This window comes from Phoenix dactylifera, chromosome 12 (assembly GCF_051530095.1).
Source record: "Phoenix dactylifera cultivar Ajwa chromosome 12, Ajwa_hap1_PhDact_Kaust_v1.1, whole genome shotgun sequence".
Taxonomy (NCBI): Eukaryota; Viridiplantae; Streptophyta; class Magnoliopsida; order Arecales; family Arecaceae; genus Phoenix; species Phoenix dactylifera.
In genome coordinates this window covers 13,310,701-13,333,772 of record NC_143201.1, presented here as the reverse complement: position 1 = coordinate 13,333,772, position 23,072 = coordinate 13,310,701, and the positions used below count along the sequence as shown (strand labels likewise).

Sequence of the window (23,072 nt, the reverse complement as noted above, 5' to 3'; positions counted from 1 at the left end):
TATACAGTAACCATAGTCCAGGATTCCAGAATATTTGCTTCGCATATATTCGGCCTATCCGGACGTCCGGTACCATTGCTAGATGGTAACATCAATTAGTGTAGGAAGTTGTTCCTATACTACCGGCCTAGGTTCGAACCTATGAGGTTACACGTATAAAAGATTCCTGATTGATCAAGAAGGCTGATGAATGTTTAAGAATCATTCAGGAATAATTTGGTCAATTTGATTGGCAAATTATCTTATAAAATAATTAAAGTAATTATTGAAGGATTAATTAGTAATTAAATTACTAATAAACTCAATTTGATTGAGTAACTGTGCTAAGGATGAGCCAAATTGAATTGGATTCAACTTTGGGCTCAATCAGGGTTTTGACCTGATTGGATTAGGTCAGAACCAAAAGGACTTAAGCTGATCAAATTAATTTTAAATTAATTTGTTCTTAATTGGGGATTGACCTAATTGGATTAGGTCCAACACAAAGTAATTAATTCAATTTGTTTGAGTTTGGATGAGCCAAAAATTGAATTGGATTCAATTTGAGCTCAATCAGGGTCTGACCTGATGAGATTGGGTTCAACCAAATTGCTTTGTTTTAATCCGGGTTTGACCAAATTTGATTAGGTGCAACCCAAGAGGATTAGGCTCAGATGATGAGGCAATTAATTATGACATGAAATTGGATTTCATGAATTTTAAATAAACCAAAATTATTGCATGGCGCATGGACCCATTGCTTGACACATGGCGATATTGTTTGTTGTTTGAATTTGAATTCAAACATTAAGCAATATATTAAATGATTTCATACATCAAATAACTTTCCTAGCTGGCGTGTGAACCTTTGAATCATTTAAATTCAAATTTCAAATGAAATATATGCAACAAGAGGAAGAAAAATTCTACTGCATGGATTTCAAATTCCTCCCCTCTTGCACATGTGTTTAAAATTTCAATTTAAATCAGATTTGGTTGAGATCTGATTTGGGTTGTTCCTATTCCTTTGCATGCGCCAACTAAAAGAGATTTTCTGAAAATAAATTTTGAATTTTGAATGAAAATTCGGAGGCCATTAAAAGGGGTCAAACATGGGCACCGAAAACACATCCATTGCAGCCTTCTTCCTCACACGCCTCCTCCTCCTCTTCTTCTCTATTTTAGATAGGGTTTTCAGGATGAATATCTAGAAGATTCAAGATCAGATCTGAGTCCTCTACTTCCCTTACAAATCTCATCTCCATATGCTTCAAGACGATTGATCAAGAGTTGATTGAATCCTGGCAAGTAGATTTCAGCTTTCAAGTGTTCTGCAGCTGCTAGCACTATTGCGGAAGAAGATCCTTCAGGGCTTCGCGTGTACTTCTCGTAGAGGCCATTCATGTGCGTGGCTGCGAAGTCAAGGATCAGATCCACAACTTCATCCATCATAAAAGGTATTAATCTAGCATTAATCATTTATTATGGTGTCAAGGTCTAGGTCTAATTCTCCGAGGTTTTACCCTCTTTTGGGGCTCCTCACGGAGATATCTCCAGAATCCATTTGATGGATATTCAGAGATTAATTGGAATAGAGTTCTTAAGTTTCAGATCTGATAGTTAATCATGCATAAAAGTTTTAGCATAATTGTTTAAACGATTCCGGCATAATCCTATGTGTTCTTAATGTGCTGATTTCTAGTTTGATCTTATAAGCATGCATGAATTAAATTGTTTGATTCATTTTTCCACTGCATTTTTGAAACTTAAAAAGAACTACGTGTGGCTTGATCCTCCTTGTGAAGGGGTACGTAGGCAACCCGATCATGTTCAGCCATGGTTTTTTTTTAAAAAAAAATTCAGCATGCTAAACACCGAAGAACCTAGGATGCACTTTCAGCATGTTGGCTCTATCAACTTGTAATCTAAGAAATTAGTTTTGATACCAAACCATAAATAATTAGAATAGTAATATCTATTATATAATATCTGACGTCTAGTGCATCCTATATCTATTGCAATTAGTATCTAATCAATGCTACTAGGTTACATGGCCATAGCTGGATATTAGATTTAGCATCAATTTATGAAAAATAAATTTTTAAAATTACATTGATTATCGAGGATTGAGGAAATCTTGCTATTATTTGGAAATTATTATGACTTGATTTAGTTAGTTAATCATAGAACCTTGGATGCTTGTATGGTCTATGTGGAGTGATTGATTAAAACCCCATTTGATTTTGATGAGCTCAAAGCATTTGAGTATATCTCGTGATTACTAATGAATTCAATTGAGTGTTTCAGTGAAAATCCTGTCCAAGTGTCTCTAGACTTGGTTCATAGTATTTTGGATAAGGTAAGAAGTCTGCTGAACCAAAGTCTGAGACTCGAGTCGACTCTCGAGTATCACGAGTCGACTCCAAGCGTATCAAGTTCACTGGCACGAGCTCGAGTCGACTCCAGATCAGTACGAGTCGACTCCGACTGAGAACAGACAGAAGGACAGAAAGCTTCAACTCAGAAACTGTCAACGAGTCGACTCCCGAAGTGCGCGAGTCGACTCCAATGTTCAACGAGTCGACTCCAGGGTAGTAAGAGTCGACTCCAAGAGAAACACAAAGAAAAGTCAGAGAGCAGTTTTCGGGTCTGAGATTCGAGTCGACTCCAGTGGAACGCGAGTCGACTCCGATGGTTAGCAGGTCGACTCCAAAGAAGGTAAGAGTCGACTCTCAGAGGAACACAAGGAAAAAGTCAGAGAATGATTTTCGGACTCTGAAATTCGAGTCGACTCACAGACAGCTCGAGTCGACTCCGAGACAAGCTTCACGTCAAAAGGCAGAAGACCAACTTTCGGAAACTGAGAGCCGAGTCGACTCCAAGGAAGTTCGAGTCGACTCCAAGACTGGATGAGCCAAAAGACAGAGAAACGGGAGTTCGGGCTCTGAGATTCGAGTCGACTCCCAGGACAGTCGAGTCGACTCGAGTGGACAAAATTCAAAATTGGATCCACGGACTTCAGTGGATGAGCCGACTCCAAAATTGCCAGGTCAGCTCCAGAAGTTGGCGAGTTGACTCCAGGTCAAGACGAGTCGACTCCCAGTCAAGACGGCAACTTTAATTCAAATTTGGAACAGTTGCCGAGTCGATTCCGGAAAAGCGTGAGTCGACTCCTGCTACAGCCGAGTCGACTCCTGATCGCGCGAGTCGACTCCAACCCACCAACGGTCATATTGTCAGGCTGCGCAGAGTGTGCAGAACGGCCAGAAAAAGCAGAGTAACGGCTAGTTTCCGTGGGGGTTGGCTTAAATAGCCACAGAGAACTGTAGCAAGGTAGAGAACAGATATTCCACTCCAAGCATTCAAGTTTTCAAGCTCTCCAAGTGCTCTTAAACGAAAAAAGGGGAGATCTGCATTTACTGCTCCAACAACTTCTTCCCAACAATCAAAGCTTCCTCCTCCTGCATTCAAGTCGACCACTCTTTCAAGAGGAGACCGGAGTTCCAGAAGCCATACCTCTTCACCAGCTTAAAAGCGTTTGAGGGCTTCTAACTCCTTTACGATTATATTGTTTTAAATCTGCTTTTTGAGAAGCTATTTTCTGTTTTCTTCTATCTCTTGTATTTACTTGATTCAATCGGGGGATTGAATCAAGAGGTTTAAGGTTGGTTGGTGAGCCAAGTTAAAACCAACGTGTGTAAGGGTTTGATTGTGAGCCCGGGAAAACAATCGGGGTTGGTTCTAGTCGGTGAGCCTGGAAAAACCGACCGAGTTCGTTGTGAGCTCGTAAAACAACAAGTTTGGTTGTGAGCTTGCAAAACAACCGGCTGTAATCCAAGGGGGTTATAGTGAAACTCCCAAGTGAGACTTGGGGAGTGGACGTAGGAGCAAGGGTTAGCTCCGAACCACTATAAAACTTTGTGTTTGTAGTGCATTGTCTCTCATCTTCTTCCCCGCACATTACTCACAGCACTAGGCCTTAATTAAATAACTTGCTATAGTTTTTAATTAATCATCCACAAAGTTTTAATTAGTCAAATTATTTTAAAAACCCAATTCACCCCCCCCTCTTGGGTTGTCTATCTGGGCAACAGTCTATCTTGCAGGTATGCAACGTCTATTACGCTCTTGGTTCGAGGCATGACAATGACCAAAGTTTAATCTAGATATTGAACAATTAACTAATGTCACGATTCAACATGGAACAAATATTTTAGGATTGAAGCAAGAGAGTGGCAATGTTTCTCCTTGCCAAGCTAGGTCAAGGGAAGCTATATTAGGATCCGTCACCACTGAAATGAAAGCCTGCTAAAACTAAAATATATTTATAATTATAGTTGGTCACTTTACAAATCCTTCCATAATTTTATTTAGCTACATTCCACTTTGATAGCCGACATATTGCAAGAGCACAGCTTTGATTTCTTTAGGTGGAACTCGAGGTCCATCCTTGCATTGCTGAGAAAAAGAACATTTGAACATATGTAGCTGATTAGTGTCAAAGGAACTAAATGGAATTAGCTCAATGTAAGAGGAGAGAGTAAGAAGCTAGAAAAGTATGTGATGACCTTTAAAATTATGGTGATAGAAAAAAGCTAACCTCAGCTCGAAAAACATCAAGTGCAAGCCCATCAAAACAGCTGATAACTGCCTGTTGGACATCAAGGCCAAGGCTTTCAAGTGTCCTTAGGGTGGAAACCAAGTCTAATGTGAATGTTCACTACTTGGCCCTCTTTTGCCATCACTTCAACCTACACATACAATACATACCAGCAAAATGTACTTCCAACATTTATCATCATTGTTGCATTCACCACAAGCTACAATTCTAAAATTACCTAGACAACACAAAGGGTATTTGAACATTTATCCATCTGGTAGGTTTATATTCAAATTGTTGTCAGATTAGGCTAAGTTTCAACTAGTTCAAATGTGGACAAGCAATCAAAATCAGAACAAAAAAATTTATTTCACCCATACAATTACTATTTAGTATATATCGACAAAATAATGTTTAAAAACTAACATTAAAATGAGCAACGTACATATAGATTCATATTACAGTGTATAAATAACAATCTCACCTAAAAAGGCTAGCCGGTCAGAAGGTGTTATTTATGTTTCTTGGCCTTGTATAAGCATTGAAGAGCTTCCCAGCACACTGATGTGAGATAATATGGCTCTCACATGACACGAATATGCTCTTACATGTCACCAATATGGACTCTCATTTATTCTCCTGATGTAAGTATTGGTATCCTAGCCATATTCAAAGTCTAAATCTAATCAAATTCAATCATAAATACCATGATCGATTCATGGTCGACATCAAAAGATCTCGCATTACAATGGCCTCTAATCTACATGGGTGATGGACTGAGTTCATTCTTACACCTTTTATAACAATTGAAGACCTCATTCGAAAAAGCTAGCTAGATTTTGTTTTGTTAGGTTCTTTGTTGGTGCTGCATAAATATTCAAGATCTTCTCAACATATAAAAAACATGGGAGTAAACACATGCCTAAAGCTTGTATTGGCGACATATGGAACCTATGTCAGCGTATATTTAGTTACATCTTGTTTGTGCATTGAGTGAATCTTAGATGCTTATATAGGACCAAAAAAATCTGAATAATATCTTTCGGCTAGTTTTTTCAGCTGAAACCCTAGATTGTTAAAAATAATATCAAAACAAACCTAGTTTATGGTCTATGTGTCACTAGGAGATGCTGCAGCATGGGCGCTTTTAGGTTGACCATGGCAGATCATGATATTTGTGATTAGATATCACTAAATATAGGCCCTTAGCTTGATGATGAAAGTTCAAGAGCTAGATAAGTAGTATGTTGTGAGCTGGGCTTCCCACTTGTACAAAGGGAAAGTTTATGGGCTAACTTGAAGGTTAAGGAGCATCTTCTGAGCCAGCAACACAGCACCTTGGCCAATGAAACTGAGATAGTGACGTCGTGGCCTGACCAATTTCCACTATCAAAAGAATAAAAAGGAAAGAGAGAGAAGAAAAAAAAAGAATTGAAAAAACAGAAGCTCGGATATTCTAGGACAAGGACGCATGCAAGGCCATGAAGACCCAACGTGATAAAAGATGGGACTCAACCGAAGTCCCAACGATCTGGAGCCATACTCCCAATAAGCATCCTGAATCTAGACTAAGTTTATGCGAAGAACTTCATGTCCATACCTAGTATGCATAGTCCTGACCAGACTCAACCATTGCATTTGTCCGGGGCGAATCACAGATGAGGTCACACAGGTCAAGCTGGAGTGTCCGGGTCGAATCACGGATGAGCTGGGTCTTGGTGAGGAGTAGACTTAATCCTGACCTGAACAGCTTTCATCCAGCTGCAGCCCTTCTAATAACCCGAATTTATAATAATAAAAAATGGAAAAATAAGTTGGCAGGTAACATCTCGAAGGAGCTAGACAATCTAAAACATGCAGAAATGATAGCAACAACATTTTTTTGTGAGGATCGAAGAAATGATAGAAAAAACATACTAAGCTAGCAATAGCGATTTTAGCTATCAAGAACCAAAAAGGAGTAAGACATTTGGCATGGTGACCAAGTGGAAATGAACTTACCCTTGGTGGTTTGGTGGGGCGTTCCTCCTTGACACGGGAAGGCAGAGTTGGTGATGTGGGTGCCAATGGGTGCAAGCTTGTCTTAGTTGTAGCAGATATTGAAGTACTGCAAGGTGTTGACCTGATTTCATTGTGAAGATCATTCGTCCTTTGCAGAAGCTCCTTCAAGTACTTGATGGCATCTCCAAGAATAGAAGCTCTATCCATCTGTCAAGGCAAGGAGGAAAGATTAAACCTATATATCGTTTACACAAAATTATCAGGAGCAACAGCATGGCTATCTATAGTGTTGGACAACAACATTGGTGCAAAAATAAAACTGTTCTCCCAAGTGCAGGAGAATCGCACAAGTAGTATAACTCGGAAGTCCGAGGTCGATTCCTCAGGGAACGATCTTTGGGTTATTAGCTTAATTTCAGATTATTTAATTCAATAAAATTTGTGGATTAAGATGCTATTTTGCAAATAGAAAATCAATCAGTAAATAGAGAATCAAAGTTTGGATAGATTAAGGTGGTGTAGGGATCTGGAATCCCCTTTGATAATTTTGCATTCAAGAAATAAATTCTTTGGTTCTTGATTAAAGATGTAAAAGTAGAATAGATCAAAGCATGGAATATATTTTATGGTCATGTAAACTCTATTTCTAAGCATTCATCGTGCCTATTACATCAACGATAAATCAAATATTAAAGCAGTTCATATGTCGATCAACATAAACCATTAAAGAACCATCTACAAAATAATTATGCAAGAATCCATGATATATTGAAAATGTAAATCTGTAAGAATAAAGGTTTAGAATTTACTTCAAAGAAAGCAATACATCAAAGGTTCCTCCATCACCCTTCACCTAGGAAATCAGCCCTCCATTAAAACATTAAACTCTTCCTCTCCTCTTTTTTTTTCTTTTTTTTCTTTTCGGAAACAGGGCATACCCTGTTTCCTTCTTCTCTTTTCTTTCCTCTGCCGCCACACAGCTCCTCTGTTTTCCCGATGAGAGCTCCCCCCTTTTCCTCCCAGCCGAGAGAGCTTTATAGCTCTTCCTTTGCACGCGATGGAGATCGACAGAAGGGCTGGATCTCGGCCGAGACGGATGCCGGAGGTGATTGCGGCCATTTCCAATGCTGAGAATGGAAGCTGGGACGATTGCGCTCGGGAGGATGCTGTGAATCGTGAGCTGATGGGAGGCTCGAGCGGCTGGACTTGCGTGGGAGATGATCGCGGGATGGGCTGCAGATCTGGAGGACGCCCGGAAGGGAGCTGATCACGGACGAATCAGTGGAGGAGGCAAACGGATGCGTGGGAGATTTGGGATGCTTCACGATCGCGCGAGTTTGGGAGAGGCGGATCCCGGCTGGGCGCGGGTTGCTCGGACGCTGGGATTGTGCACGGATGGTGAAGAGTTGGACGGAGAAGGGAGTTGATTGCGGGGATGGATGCTGGCTCACTCGCGGAAGAAGAATGGGAGCCGATCGCGGTTGAGGAAGACGGGCGGATGAGGTGGGCGGTGATCGCGGACGGAAGGGCTCGGGCGGATGCTGTGAAGCTGGGAGATCCATTTGCAAATCTTCTTGGCTTGATGAATCTAAGCCCTTGGATGTTTCATTACACATTACCTCCAGATGACTGCCATGTGTCCCTCTGGTGCAAGTGTGCTTGACCAGGTTCAATTCTGTTTCAGTGTAATCAGGCTTGAAGTCGACCAAATGCACATTTAAACTCTGATTTACGATAATCTGTACCAAATAAAATATAAAATTAATGCAGCCCTTTTATCATTATTTGTTAGCAATAATATTAATTTAAGCAACGTGTAGAACGCACTTTTGTGCTCTCATCACACCCCCCAACTAGCTTATTGCTAGTCCCTAGCAATTCAGAGTAAATAATAACATGAGGGTACAAAAAGTGTTGGTTGATCCTTTGATGTTTTATTAGAACTAATTGCATAAAATTAAGATAAGTACTCACTTTCGTAGGAGTCACGATTGCACTTAGCACGTGCAACAAGCCGTTAAACCCCTAGGTTACCCTAGTGGACGAGTATTGTCTCGTGAGGGTTTTCAGAGATGTTACCCACAAACATCATGAATGATATGACATGCGGTCCTAAATTCTAAGCTAATACCCATGTAATTAATATATATTTTCAAGCATGGCAACTATCAAAGCAAGGGAAAATATGAAAGTGTAGTGTGCATAAAATAATATGACTTTCTCAGAGTACTAATACCTCCACCACAACATGGTACCGCTTGAATTTTAGGTGTACTACTCAAGTTCACAAGTGTTTACTACAGTTTATTAGGGCCTGATCCATCAAATTTTCGGAATATCTCATGTTGTCTAAAATTGTCAAGAATGGTTCGCATAAAAAGAAGGAGCTATCAATCCCAACTAAATATCCCAAGTACACAGAGTTCCAAGTTAATGGAGTCAAACCAGCCATTACCACATATCACTGGGTTCAGTCCAACCAACCTTTTTCATGTTTATTTTTATTTTTAAACAAATATGACGATTACAATAGTCCAACCCCCTTAGGCTCTAGTAAGATCCATGTAACGAGTTTTCGGCCAATGACTCCTGATCCAGTTGGCTCAAGGCATTAGGTGAAACACCCCTCGGGCTTAATTACTCGAACCAGACTACGCCACGAGGTCAGACTTGTCATCTTTTTTTTTTTTTTTTTTTTTTTTGCAAGAAAAAAAAAGAGGTAAACTGAACCATATAACGTGACTGCATCGTGACTATAGGTCAACCAAGGTCGGAACATAAGGCACTTAGGTGATCTAGCCAGGGTATTCAATCTCTATCTTTATGTGAAAACCAAATCAAGAACCTTATAGTACGGACAAGGATACTCGTACTTCTTTTACAGATACGGCTTAACAAAAATGCATTAAACAAACATGAACTCCTGAGGCCTTCCTATAATCATTAAGTACATGTGTGGGGATCTAATAATAGGTCTCTGATCAGTCATAATATGCATGTGTTCCTTGCCGTAATAGTTGCACAAACTCAATATGAAAATACATGTGCATTTGCTTAGAAAAGAAAGTAATAGAATAAATCAAATGCAAAAGTAAGTTTTTTTTTTTTTTTTTTTGAAAATACTTCCCTCCCCCCAACTTAAATATTGCATTGTCCTCAATGTAATAGATACACGAAATATTTATATGAGAGACAGTAGAGAAAATAATATTGGAGAGAAAGAAAATACCTTGAGTTGTTGATATCCAGAAAATAAAACCTACAAAACTAGCAAAATAATCCTAACTAATATACACATACCTTTGCCTTCATGCTCAGTCATAAGAAGGCTCCCTCAAGAAAAAGGAGTCCTCTTCATCTGCAAAATTCTCAAGAAAAGGTTTTAACCTGTGTCCATTTACCTTAAAAATTCTACCATCCCGTGGATTCTCAATCTCTACCGCCCCATGTGGAAAAACAGTTTTTATAATGTAAGGACCTGTCCATCTCGATCGCAACTTACCAGGAAACAGATGTAAGCGGGAATCATATAAAAGAACTTTTTGCAAAGGTTCAAAAGATTTTTTTAAAATTGATTTATCATGTAAGATCTTCATTCGTTCTTTGCAAATTTTAGCATTGTCATAAGCATCTCTGCGAATCTCATTAAGCTCGTTTAATTGCAATTTTCTAGCTAGACCGGCATCTTGTAAATCAAAATTCAATTTTCTAATTGCCCAATACGATTTATGTTCTATTTCTACGGGCAAATGACACGCTTTTCCATAGACTAGCCGGTAGGGAGACATGCCAAGATTGGTTTTGTATGCAGTACGATAAGCCCATAATGCATCTGATAGTTTCAAGGACCAATCTTTTCGTGATGGGTTCACCGTTTTCTCTAAAATACGCTTGATCTCTCGATTGGCTAACTCTACCTGGCCACTGGTTTGCGGATGATATGGGGTAGCAATTCTATGGGTGACACCATATTTTTTCAATAAGGTTTCGAAAGGCTTATTACAAAAGTGTTTTCCACCGTCACTAATTATGATTTTAGGCATCCCAAATCGTGAAAAAATATTTTCTTTTAAAAACTTCAGGACAGGTTTGTGATCATTGGTCTTACAAGCAACAGCTTCTACCCATTTGGACACATATTCGACACCGACTAAAATATACTCATATCCAAAAGATGGTGGGAATGGGCCCATAAAATCGATGCCCCAACAATCGAAAATTTCGATAATAGTAATGGGTTGAAGAGGCATCATTTGCCTACGAGTTAGACTTCCAATACGTTGACATGGATCACATGTTCTGCAGAACTCATGGGCATCTTTGAACATAGTAGGCCAATAGAAACCACATTGCAAGACCTTTGCAACAGTTTTCTTAGAGGCAAAGTGTCCACCGCAAGCATCAGTGTGGCAGAAAGAAAGTACGCTTTGTATATCATGATCCGGTATGCATCGTCTAAAGATTTGATCATTGCAATATTTAAACAAATAGGGTTCGTCATAGTAATAATTCTTTACCTCGCGCAAGAAAATTTTTCTATCTGTCGACCCCCAATGCTCCGGCATCCGGCTTGTAACAAGAAAATTTACAATATCTGCATACCATGGTATACTAGAAAGTGCAAACAACTGCTCTTCAGGGAATGAGTCCTTGATGGAAAACTGTGGCACTGAATCATGAAAAACTAATCGTGATAAATGGTCAGCAACCACATTCTCTACTCCTTTTTTATCTTTGATAGTGATGTCAAATTCTTGGAGTAGAAGTATCCATCGTATTAAGCGTGGTTTGGCCTCTTTCTTATCCAACAAATATTTTAGTGCTGCATGGTCCGTGAAGATAACAATTGGAGCACCAAGGATATAAGAGCGAAATTTATCTAAGGCAAATACTACTGCAAGCAATTCCTTCTCGGTGGTAGTGTAATTCATTTGAGCATCGTTTAAGGTTTTGCTTGCATAGTAAATGACATATGGCTTATTATCCTTGCGTTGTCCTAAGACAGCTCCTATTGCATAGTCGCTAGCGTCGCACATAATCTCAAAAGGTAATGACCAATCGGGTGGTCGAACGATGGGTGCAGTGCTGAGCATAGACTTTAACTTCTCGAATGCATCTTGGCAAGTTTCAGTCCAATTGAACGGTGTATCAAGGGATAGGAGATTACATAATGGTCGAGATATGACACTAAAGTCCTTGATGAACCTCCTATAAAATCCGGCGTGACCCAAAAATGATCTAACATCTCTAACCGTCTTGGGTGCAGGTAGCTTAGCAATTAAATCAGTCTTAGCTCTATCTACTTCCATGCCCTTCGATGAAACAATATGTCCTAAGACAATTCCCTTTGGCACCATGAAGTGGCATTTCTCCCAATTCAGTATCAAATTCTTTTCCATACATCGAGCTAAGACAGCTTGTAAATGTGACAGGCAATCATCAAATGTGTCGCCAAAAACGGAGAAGTCGTCCATGAACACTTCCAAAAATTTCTCATTCATGTCTTCAAAGATGCTGAGCATGCATCTTTGGAATGTTGCAGGTGCATTACACAACCCGAATGGCATTCGTCGGAAAGCAAATGTGCCAAAAGGACAAGTGAAGGTAGTCTTCTCTTGATCTTCTGGTGAAATTTCAATTTGATAATATCCCGAATAGCCATCGAGAAAATAATAGAAATCATGCCCTGCAACCCTCTCCAATACTTGGTCTAGGAAGGGTAGAGGAAAGTGATCCTTTCGTGTGACCAAATTCAGCTTTCGGTAGTCAACACACATGCGCCAACTCGTCGGGACACGAGTTGGAACTAGTTCACCTTGTTCATTTTCTACTACCGTCAAACCCGATTTCTTAGGAACGACTTGAGTAGGGCTTACCCACTTGCTGTCGGAAATTGGGTAAATAATACCCACGTCAAGCAACTTGAGGACTTCTGCCTTAACCACATCTCTCATCGTAGGATTCAACCTTCGTTGCATTTGCCTTGTGGTTTTGGCATTGTCCTCCAAATATATCCGGTGCGTGCAAACTAAGGGGCTAATCCCCTTCAAGTCGGCAATAGACCACCCTAAGGCTCCCTTATGATTTTTTAGAACACCAAGTAATTTTCTTTCTTGGATATGATCAAGTCCAGACGAGATAATTACAGGAAAAGTATCTTCGGGTCCAAGAAAAGCATACTTAAGTTCCTTTGGTAAGGGTTTCAATTCGAGCTTGGGTGCTTGCTCATGGGATGGTTCTATTTTCACCTCTCGAGGCGACAATCTCTCAAATTCTCCTTCTTTTGGTCTCCACCCATTGACCATCTTGATATCTAGATTATCCACAATAGGTGTGACTGACAAATCATCATCATTGGTTCCATTAGGACACCAATCAATTAAGCTATCATTGAATGGGTCGTTAATTGCTTTAGCTAACAAATAATCTTCTGCGATGGTTTCAACCCAATCAACCTCCTTACTCTCTTCGAAATCATTGGGTTGTTTGCACACATTAAAAATGTTCAGTTCTAAGGTCATATTACCGAAAGAAAGCTTCATGACGCCATTCCTACAATTAATCAATGCATTAGAAGTTGCAAGGAACGGACGTCCTAAAATGACCGGAATCTAAGACTGTGAGTTCGAAGCCGGATGTGTGTCCAATACAATAAAATCGACAGGAAAGTAGAATTTGTCTACTTGGACTAATACATCCTCGATAATCCCCCTTGGAATTTTAACTGACCTGTCAGCTAATTGCAAAGTGACGGAGGTTGGCTTCAACTCACCTAAACCAAGTTGCTCATAGACAGAATATGGCAACAAATTCACACTCGCCCCTAAATCTAACAATGCTCGCTCTATCCTAAAGTCGCCTATGATGCATGAGATGGTTGGGCAACCTGGATCTTTATATTTAGGGAGAATGTTGTGCTGCAAAATAGCACTCACATTTTTAGTTAAAAATGCCTTCTTCTTAACATTTAATCGACGCTTGACAGTACACAAGTCCTTCAAAAATTTGGCATATGAAGGTACTTGTTTGATTGCATCAAGAAGAGGTATGTTGATTTTTACTTGCTTAAAAAGCTCAAGAATTTCAGAATTAGGTTCGAGCTTTTGCAACGGCTTTAACCGTTGTAGAAAAGGTGGAGGAAAAGGACATTCAACTTTCTTAGTAGAAGTTGGGACCTCAACTTCTTCTTTGTCCCTTTCATCAACTTTGGGAGCATCAGAATCAGAAGTGACCTGCGGTCTCAATGGGACGGTTTGATCAATGACTTTCCCATTACGCAAAGTCATGATGCTCTTTGCATGCTCTGTATGCGAACTAGAAGGAGCCGTATTATTACTACCGTGCATTTGTGGGTTAGGTTGGGGTTGAGCTGGAAGCTTACTCTTCTCTTGGGTACTTAGGACGGTAGTCAACATTGACAATTGGTTCCTTATGTCTTCAAAATTTCGAGTATTTTGAGCATTGATATTAGCTTGACCTTGTAGAAAAGTTTGTATGGATTGCAAGGTATCCTCGATATTTGGCTTTTGAGAGGGTGGTGATGCAAAAGTAGGATGTGCAGGTGAAGGAGCTGAATGGTGTGACTGTTGAGGATGATCATTTCTCCACCTAAAGTTTGGATGATTCTTCCAACCAGGGTTATAGGTATTCGAGTATGGATCATTATAAGGCTTTTGGTAGGAGTTCATAGCATTTGCTTGATCGTGCAAGACTTCTTTGAATGCCGGTATGGTGGGACAATCTGTAGTAGTATGACCCGACATATCGCAGATACCACAACACTCATTTCTAAGTTCTATAGTCTTGACAGGCTCAATCTTCCTAAGCTCAATTTCTTCTACCTTCCTAGTGAGGGCTGCCATTTTAGCATGAAGATCATCCTCAGTTCTGAGGTTGTAAAGGCCTCCCTGTACAGAGCTAGTAGGCTTAGGCAAAGACTTGTTGTTTCTATCCCCGTTATCCCAAAGTTGGGCAGTCTCAGCAAGGGAATCCAAATACTCCCATGCCTCATCAGGGTGTTTTTCTAAAAATCTACCATTGCACATGGTCTCTACAAATTGTTTTAACTGTGAAGATAAACCTTCATAAAAGAAGCTAATGGTTCTCCAAGTTTCGAATCCGTGATGAGGGCATGAGAGAAGAAGGTCTTTAAATCTTTCCCAACATTCATAAAATGTTTCATTATCTTTTTGTTGGAAATTGCTAATATGTCTTTTTAAAAAGTTGGTCCTTTGTGTGGGGAAGAACTTCTTTAAAAATTCTCTCTGCATATCTTGCCAATTTCTTATTGATCTAGGTCGCAAAGAGTTTAGCCATGTTTTGGCCTTATCCTTTAGAGAGAAAGGAAACAATGTCAACTTGAGGACATCCTCGGTGACATTTGGCACTCTAAATGTAATGCTCAATTCTTCAAAATCCTTTAAATGAAGATACGGACTCTCGGACTCTAACCCATGAAACTTGGGCAGCAATTGGATTACCCCTGGTTTGATGTCAAAATGACCTACATTATCAGGAAAAATTATGCATGAAGGCTGACTAGTCCTAGCCGGTTGTAGGTATTGTCTTAGAGTCATAACATGGGGTTCTCGTTCTTGATTGTGGTGACTTCCCGCATCTTCATTTAGATCAGCCATATCACAAGGTGTGAGATATTGCGAAGGAATTTCAGAAGTATGTCCTAAGGGATGATCTAAAGTTGTACGACTTAATCGACCGGTGTCGTCCCTATTCCACTTTAGCATGCAAAATATTTCCCTCTTTTTTTTAAAAAAAAAATAAATAAATATAAGTACCAACTAAAGACACTCTAAAACGACATCCTAAAGCAAAAAATCCTATTCACAATCAAACATGCAACAAAACATTACACCTCAATTTCTAATATTTTTCTTAAATTTCTAGACAGCTCCTAACTGGTTTGAAGAGGACACCTAAGCCTCCAATCCGGTCTAATGAACCTAGTTGACCAGGTAAGCTCCCAGGTAAGTGGAGGGGTCACGATGCGTTCGCAAAGGTCCCACTTAAAACCCACTTGCCTCGAACAGATGAACTGTCTCCCTTATAGGGACAAAGCTTGCCTAGACATCAACTAAGCCACAGAGCGAAATTGGTGTAACTTTCGGTGGTCTTCGTCCTATAGAGCTCGAATGTCCTTAGGGGCCAACGTCTAGTTGATTTTAGTTAAGCTTGGGACATTTATGTACTGGGGTGATTTTTGGGCTAAGGACGAGTGATGAAATCCCGACCTTATCTTTTTAAATGGGTTCAGCCCTTAGAATATTTTATGTTGATGCCTTATACTATATGCAACAATCAAGAGATTTTTTTTTTTAAATATTTTATGGCATGACATTAAATTTCATTGAATAGGTGATCAAGCAAATTATTTCTTTCTTTTTTTAAAATTTTATGAGTTGAAATTTGAAATTTGAAATTTGAAATTTTAGGTTTTTTCTCTTTCTTTTTTTTTAATTTTCAATTAGCAACAAGGGTTAATGAGATATAATAACAATAAAATTCTGATTCTAAAAAAAAATTAAATGCAGAAAATTTAAAACAGAAAGCAGCAAGGTTTTGTATTAATCTAATGTTCTTAAAAGTCCTAGAATGTCAATCAGACCGTTCAGATTATTCAACAATGTGTCGTGCACTAGATGACCAAATTTGAGTCAAATCAGACGGCTAATTTCTATGATATCAGAGTTTGATGCAAACTGTGCAGGGAATTAAAAATAGTAGTAAAGATGCAATTTTTTTTTTCAAAAGAAAAATACTAACTACTAAGGTAAAAATTAAATCTAAAATTATACTAATAACTCAGCCGTTCCCCGGCAACGGCGCCAAAAAACTTGGTGCAAAAATAAAACTGTTCTCCCAAGTGCAGGAGAATCGCACAAGTAGTATAACTCGGAAGTCCGAGGTCGATTCCTCAGGGAACGATCTTTGGGTTATTAGCTTAATTTCAGATTATTTGATTCAATAAAATTTGTGGATTAAGATGCTATTTTGCAAATAGAAAATCAATCAGTAAATAGAGAATCAAAGTTTGGATAGATTAAGGTGGTGTAGGGATCTGGAATCCCCTTTGATAATTTTGCATTCAAGAAATAAATTCTTTGGTTCTTGATTAAAGATGTAAAAGTAGAATAGATCAAAGCATGGAATATATTTTATGGTCATGTAAACTCTATTTCTAAGCATTCATCGTGCCTATTACATCAACGATAAATCAAATATTAAAGCAGTTCATATGTCGATCAACATAAACCATTAAAGAACCATCTACAAAATAATTATGCAAGAATCCATGATATATTGAAAATGTAAATCTGTAAGAATAAAGGTTTAGAATTTACTTCAAAGAAAGCAATACATCAAAGGTTCCTCCATCACCCTTCACCTAGGAAATCAGCCCTCCATTAAAACATTAAACTCTTCCTCTCCTCTTTTTTTTTCTTTTTTTTCTTTTCGGAAACAGGGCATACCCTGTTTCCTTCTTCTCTTTTCTTTCCTCTGCCGCCACACAGCTCCTCTGTTTTCCCGATGAGAGCTCCCCCCTTTTCCTCCCAGCCGAGAGAGCTTTATAGCTCTTCCTTTGCACGCGATGGAGATCGACGGAAGGGCTGGATCTCGGCCGAGACGGATGCCGGAGGTGATTGCGGCCATTTCCAATGCTGAGAATGGAAGCTGGGACGATTGCGCTCGGGAGGATGCTGTGAATCGTGAGCTGATGGGAGGCTCGAGCGGCTGGACTTGCGTGGGAGATGATCGCGGGATGGGCTGCAGATCTGGAGGACGCCTGGAAGGGAGCTAATCACGGACGAATCAGTGGAGGAGGCAAACGGATGCGTGGGAGATTTGGGATGCTTCACGATCGCGCGAGTTTGGGAGAGGCGGATCCCGGCTGGGCGCGGGTTGCTCGGACGCTGGGATTGTGCACGGACGGTGAAGAGTTGGACGGAGAAGGGAGTTGATTGCGGGGATGGATGCTGGCTCACTCGCGGAAGAAGAATGGGAGCCGATCGCGGTTGAGGAAGACGGGCGGATGAGGTGGGCGGTGATCGCGGACGGAAGGGCTCGGGCGGATGCTGTGAAGCTGGGAGATCCGTTTGCAAATCTTCTTGGCTTGATGAATCTAAGCCCTTGGATGTTTCATTACACATTACCTCCAGATGACTGCCATGTGTCCCTCTGGTGCAAGTGTGCTTGACCAGGTTCAATTCTGTTTCAGTGTAATCAGGCTTGAAGTCGACTAAATGCACATTTAAACTCTGATTTACGATAATCTGTACCAAATAAAATATAAAATTAATGCAGCCCTTTTATCATTATTTGTTAGCAATAATATTAATTTAAGCAACGTGTAGAACGCACTTTTGTGCTCTCATCAAACATTATAATCAGTAGTAAAACAGTTGCCGTCACCGTCTAAGTGGATGTCTTGTATACCGATGGCAGCGATTTATAAAAATCGGCATATGCTTTGGAAACCAACATCTAAAAATTTGAGCAGGAAATAACTGACAAGGAAAGCTAATAGTCTTGTAATTTTCCCTGGAACATTGCATGTGCCCCCATAGCAAGTTCTAGATTTTTTAGTCAGGTTCAAAAGTGCAAACACTCGCACAGGTAAAAGCACATGGAAAGAACAAAGACAACTAAACCGATGCAAAAGGAGAATAAGTTATAGAGATGAAAGTAATGAAAGGTAACACCTGCTCAGTCAGCTAGTGTGAAATAAGAAGTATATTATAATTTTTGTCACAAATGGGACTTCGTCTGAAGTTGGGATTTCCTACTTTTGGACATCAAAAGCGTTCTTGATTGGATCAAATTGGTCAAGGCAAAACATAGTTGAAATTATGGGACTTGAGAGATTCCATACAAGTTATCAATGAAGAAGTTAAGGCCAGCCTTTGATTACTTCATCACATCAGATATCTTGACCTAGCTTGCCGAGAGCCTTGAGACTGGTTTCAATCGAAAGAAAAAACAAGAAAAAGAAGACATGAAGAGCATATATAGAGATGTACTAAAGGGGAGGAGAAGAAAAGAGACGGGAGTGGGGGATCTGGATGCCAAGCATTAAAATTCAAAGGAAAAAAAGGCCATCGCATATTCAGGAATGATTAAACAAAGCAAAAGATCGAACAACTAACAACCAACACCAACAATTCAAACATATAAAATAGTGTGAAAGAGGCAGGAGTGCTGGATCTGCAAAATATAGGTCGACATCCGCATCATCTCTGCTCCCATTTGTTGCACGTACAGGCCCCACTGGCCCTAGAAGCGGAACCCACATAAGAAACAAGGGACACGTGGAGAGGACAGAAAGCGCACAAACAGGTGCATGCAGACATAAAACTGATCAAAAACATGTCCTCTCAGATGGATCCATTCTTTTAGCTTAGTGAATATTTCAAATATAGATTAGGTGCCTGGTGGATAGAAACACTAACAACAAGATGAAAAATGTATAAAAGTATACTAAACAAAAATAACTGACTATTCCTCTATTTCACCACATGTCCAGCGAAAGAGAGAATCATTGTACAAAGAAATACACATCAAGTCAGCTACAAATTCAGCATCAATTCATAAAACAATGAGGTATACAAACAATTTAAAGCAACTGACTGCTGCCATAAACAAATCATGCCACATGGTAAATTCTAGCAAATAGGTAAACTTAACTGTTCCTATGGAATGAATATAAGAACCAAGAGTCAAATTCACCACAAATTGACTAAAGGGTAAGCAGTCAAGATGGGCAGCTGTTGGCCAGCACCATCAAGTGCTGGATAAGAGTAAGTCTGTGGGTAATTCAGGAATAATCAAAGCAGAAGCTATACATTGTTCAATTTTAAAACTTAACTTATTTTATCAAAAAGGTGTTCAAGGTAATGCTAGACTAAGGTATATATATTCACACTTGGGTTGTTCTTTAATTGTACGATCCTATTATTAAGTTGAGCCCAAGTTTCCACTTATTTTTGTGAGCCAAGGGCTTTCCAGGCTTGTTGGTATGTGAATTGAACCCAAGCATCATGCATGAGGTTGGCTTGCCTTTTAATCTAACAAGCTTAAGATAAGCCTTTAATCAAAATGAACCCAAGTTGCTCATGAATAGCTCAATTCATATGATACTTTATTTTGTGGGGAAGCTCACACAACAAAACTACATGATTGCTTTTTAGCAACAACATCATAATATTAAAGCAATGTATACTAGGTTAATAAGCCAAACAACAAAAAACAACAACATAAAGATATTTCATTAACATGATGAAAGGACCGCATTCTATTTATAGATGATATAGTTTTAGTGGATGAAATAAAGATTTAAGTTAGTTATAAGTTGGAATTGTGGAGGAGTGTACTAAAATCTAAGACTTTTAAATTAACTAGGAGCAAGATGAAGCATATGAAAATTGAGGATCATGAAGTTTCTAAAAGTAATTATTTTCAGTATTTAGGATTTGATTATTCATAAGGAATGAAAGATTGAAGAAAATGTTATCTACAGGACTAAAACAGGTTAGATAAAATGGAAAAGTGTTGTTGCAGTATTATGTGATTATAGGATATTTACTAAGTTGAAGAAAATTTTTTATAGATAGCCATATGACCAGCTATACTTTATAGTATAGAAGGTTGGATAGTTAGGAAACAACTTGTGCATAAGATGAATATAGCTGAAATGAAAATGTTAAAATATATGTGTGGTAGTATAAGAAAATATAGAATAAGAAATAAATTCATTCATAAAAAGGTAAGGGTACCACCAATAATTGAGAGGATTTAGATAGTTTAGACTTATACAATATAAGTTGAGGGATGTGCCAGCAGAAAGTAGTAATTTGATACATATAGAAGGAAAGAGGTTTAGATGTAAACCAAAAATTATATACAATGAAGTAGCAAGGAATGACTTAATATCAATATATCTTTCAGAAAGGATAGCCCTAAATAGAATGGAATGAAGAAAAAGAATTTATGTAGCTGTCCCTAACTAGTTTGGGGTCAAGGCTTGGTTGAGTTGAATTGAGTTGGTGATGGTTCATGAACGTGGGCTCATATTCATCAATAATTTCAGAATAATGCAGTTCAACAACATGAAATAGATCAAAGCACCATTCTTTGGATGGCAATCGACAAGAAATTCATGCAATGGTCAATGGAATTCAATTATTATATTGTTTCGTATAGAAGCCATCAAGCTATATTAGATTCATAAGAACTAAAAGACAGTTGAATTTGGAAGCAAGATGATTAACTAAACAACATGAGAACTACCAAGAGATGGAGTGGATAAAGTTCTCACCTTGCTGATTCTTGGAACAACGGATCTGAGCATGTAAAGCCGGTCATTCAGCTTCTTCCTCCTCCTCCTCTCAGCCATAAGATTCTTTGCACCGGTGCCCTTCTTCTTCCCTTTCTTTTCTCCACCACCTGAGACCATATTATTGGCATTCGAAGTATTTCCAACATCATCTTTCTTCGCATCCCCTAAATCTCTTACATGCCGCAGCCTCCTCCGAGTCATTATTCAAGCCCAAGCCATCGATCCGCCGCACGTCCATCTCCTCGTCCTCACTCCCCCTCCTCCTCTTCTCCTGCTTCCCTTCCATTGCACTTCTGACATGGCTCCCCTGCCCTGCACCTGGGCCCACAGTCCCAGAGCCTCTTTCTCCCCCAGCACCATATGATTTTGCCGCAAAGCTGTGACAGCTCGTTTCTGAAACGGAGTTTGTTGGCCTCCCACCTCGGGAAAGATCTCCACAGGTCTCAACACCTTAGACTTGTTTAGGAATGGCGAATTCTTAGAAGCATCAAAACCCATGAGGTGGAACCTGGTGCTGAAGCTGGAACTAGGACCATTTTCAGCGAGCAGCGGCACTCGAGCGCTCGAGAATTGGGCAGCCGAGCCAAAACCATGACCAGCCATTTGCCCGTTCTCCCGCACCCCAGGAAGGCCCACAACCCCGCCGCCACCTACCGTACCCCTCAAAATAGGGACGGTCGACACCTTGGCGGCTTGGCGCGTGGTAGGAACCTGGTGGCATCGCTGCTGAGGTCGGACGGGTTGGAGCGTGCAGTGCCGAGGAGCGATGAAATGGTGGCCTTGGAAGGGACGACGGGTGCGGAGGTGTAGTTGAGGTGGAAGGTGGTGGCGGAGTCCACCGGCGAGAGGAGGGGCAAGATAGGTGGACGAGGGTCGAACGGAAAGGCCAAGTCTTTCATCTCTTGCGACGGTTTGAGGGCACTGAAGGGATGGTGGGAGGAGGTGCTGGGATTGGCGGCACTGCCGGCGGCGGCGCTGAGGTACCAATTATTCTCGGGGAGGGACCTAAAGGACGGGAGGTCCAGCTTGTCGTCGCCCTTGCCCGCGACGGTAGAGGAGGCGGCAACGTTGGACGAGGGGGTAGCACCGTCGTCGTTGCCGCCACCTCCACCAGAGTATCCCATCCAAGTCTTACCGCTGAGTCTCGAGAGCATCACCTGCTCCACTTTCGCTTTATTTCTTTGTCGCTCTTAAAAGCCCAAGAAGAAAAAAAGGTAAATAATGAAGAAGATTTCCGTTGTTTCCTTTTCGCTCTTAAAAGCTCCAGATGAAAGGAAGGCAAGTATTAAGAGAGAAGAGGGAGGGGGTTTAAAACTTTAAAGCTTGCCCTTTCCGGGGTGGGGGAGGAGGTTTACCATTTTGAGTAAGAGGTAAACGTTTTCCTTTCATATGGGTTGAGGCAAGGGAGTGGAGGCCAGCTAGGAAGGAAAGGGAGCTGAAGAGTGTGCGTTGTGGGTTTTGTTTGGTAAGTAGTGCGTTGTGTTTGGTAAGTAGTGCGGTGGGTTTGAAAGTTCCACCGAAAAGCAGATATGTGGTTGTCCGCCCCCACCGTCTAGACATTGTTTGTTACAGCGAGCACATACCCTAAAATATGTGATTTCATCTAATTATTTAAATTATTTTTTAAAAATTAATTTTGTTTTATTGCAATTTTTGATGACCAGCAATGCATGTGAGAGAAAATAAGTGGTTCCGATGATTAAATTAGGGGTGCAAATGGGTCGGATCGGATTGAGTCATGAGTGACCCCGATCCAATCCAGTTTTTTGTTCGGGTCCTAATTTTGAACCCATACCCAACCCAATAGAAGATCGGATCGGATCCACCGCTATAATTTTTGACCCAATGGATCATTCAGGACAAGTTGGGTCTATGTATAACCCGGTTCTAAGCTAAAAAAATCGAGTCTGGTTCGGATCCGGGTCATAGGATTGAATACCATAAATTATCCAAATTTCAAATGAGTAAGGTCAGATCCAAATTCAGTGAATCCAGACCCAACCCAGAAAATAGAACGGGTCCAATTTTAGAACCCGACCCGACCCCATGGGTTCTCCAAAATGGATCGAGTCGAGTCTAAGCGGGTTGGGTCGGATCGGGTCCCATTTGCAGCCTTAGGTCAAATCTATCTTAATAAAGTAT

At 40.1% G+C, this 23,072-nt stretch overlaps 1 non-coding gene and 1 pseudogene across 2 annotated transcripts; one reads left to right on the top strand and one right to left on the bottom strand.

Moving 5' to 3' along the window:
• Window positions 1–2,801: 2,801 nt before the first annotated feature.
• LOC103698849 (transcription factor ICE1-like) lies at window positions 2,802–22,489 on the bottom strand (annotated as a pseudogene). The gene is made up of 4 exons (XR_015971927.2): window positions 20,910–22,489; window positions 6,581–6,787; window positions 4,580–4,730; window positions 2,802–4,437 (listed from the first exon to the last, which is right to left on the bottom strand). The product of XR_015971927.2 is annotated as a transcription factor ICE1-like (transcript).
• On the top strand, window positions 14,696–14,804 carry LOC149751538 (small nucleolar RNA R71). Its single transcript, XR_016398165.1, has one exon. It is a non-coding gene; the product is annotated as a small nucleolar RNA R71 (small nucleolar RNA).
• Window positions 22,490–23,072: the final 583 nt, after the last annotated feature.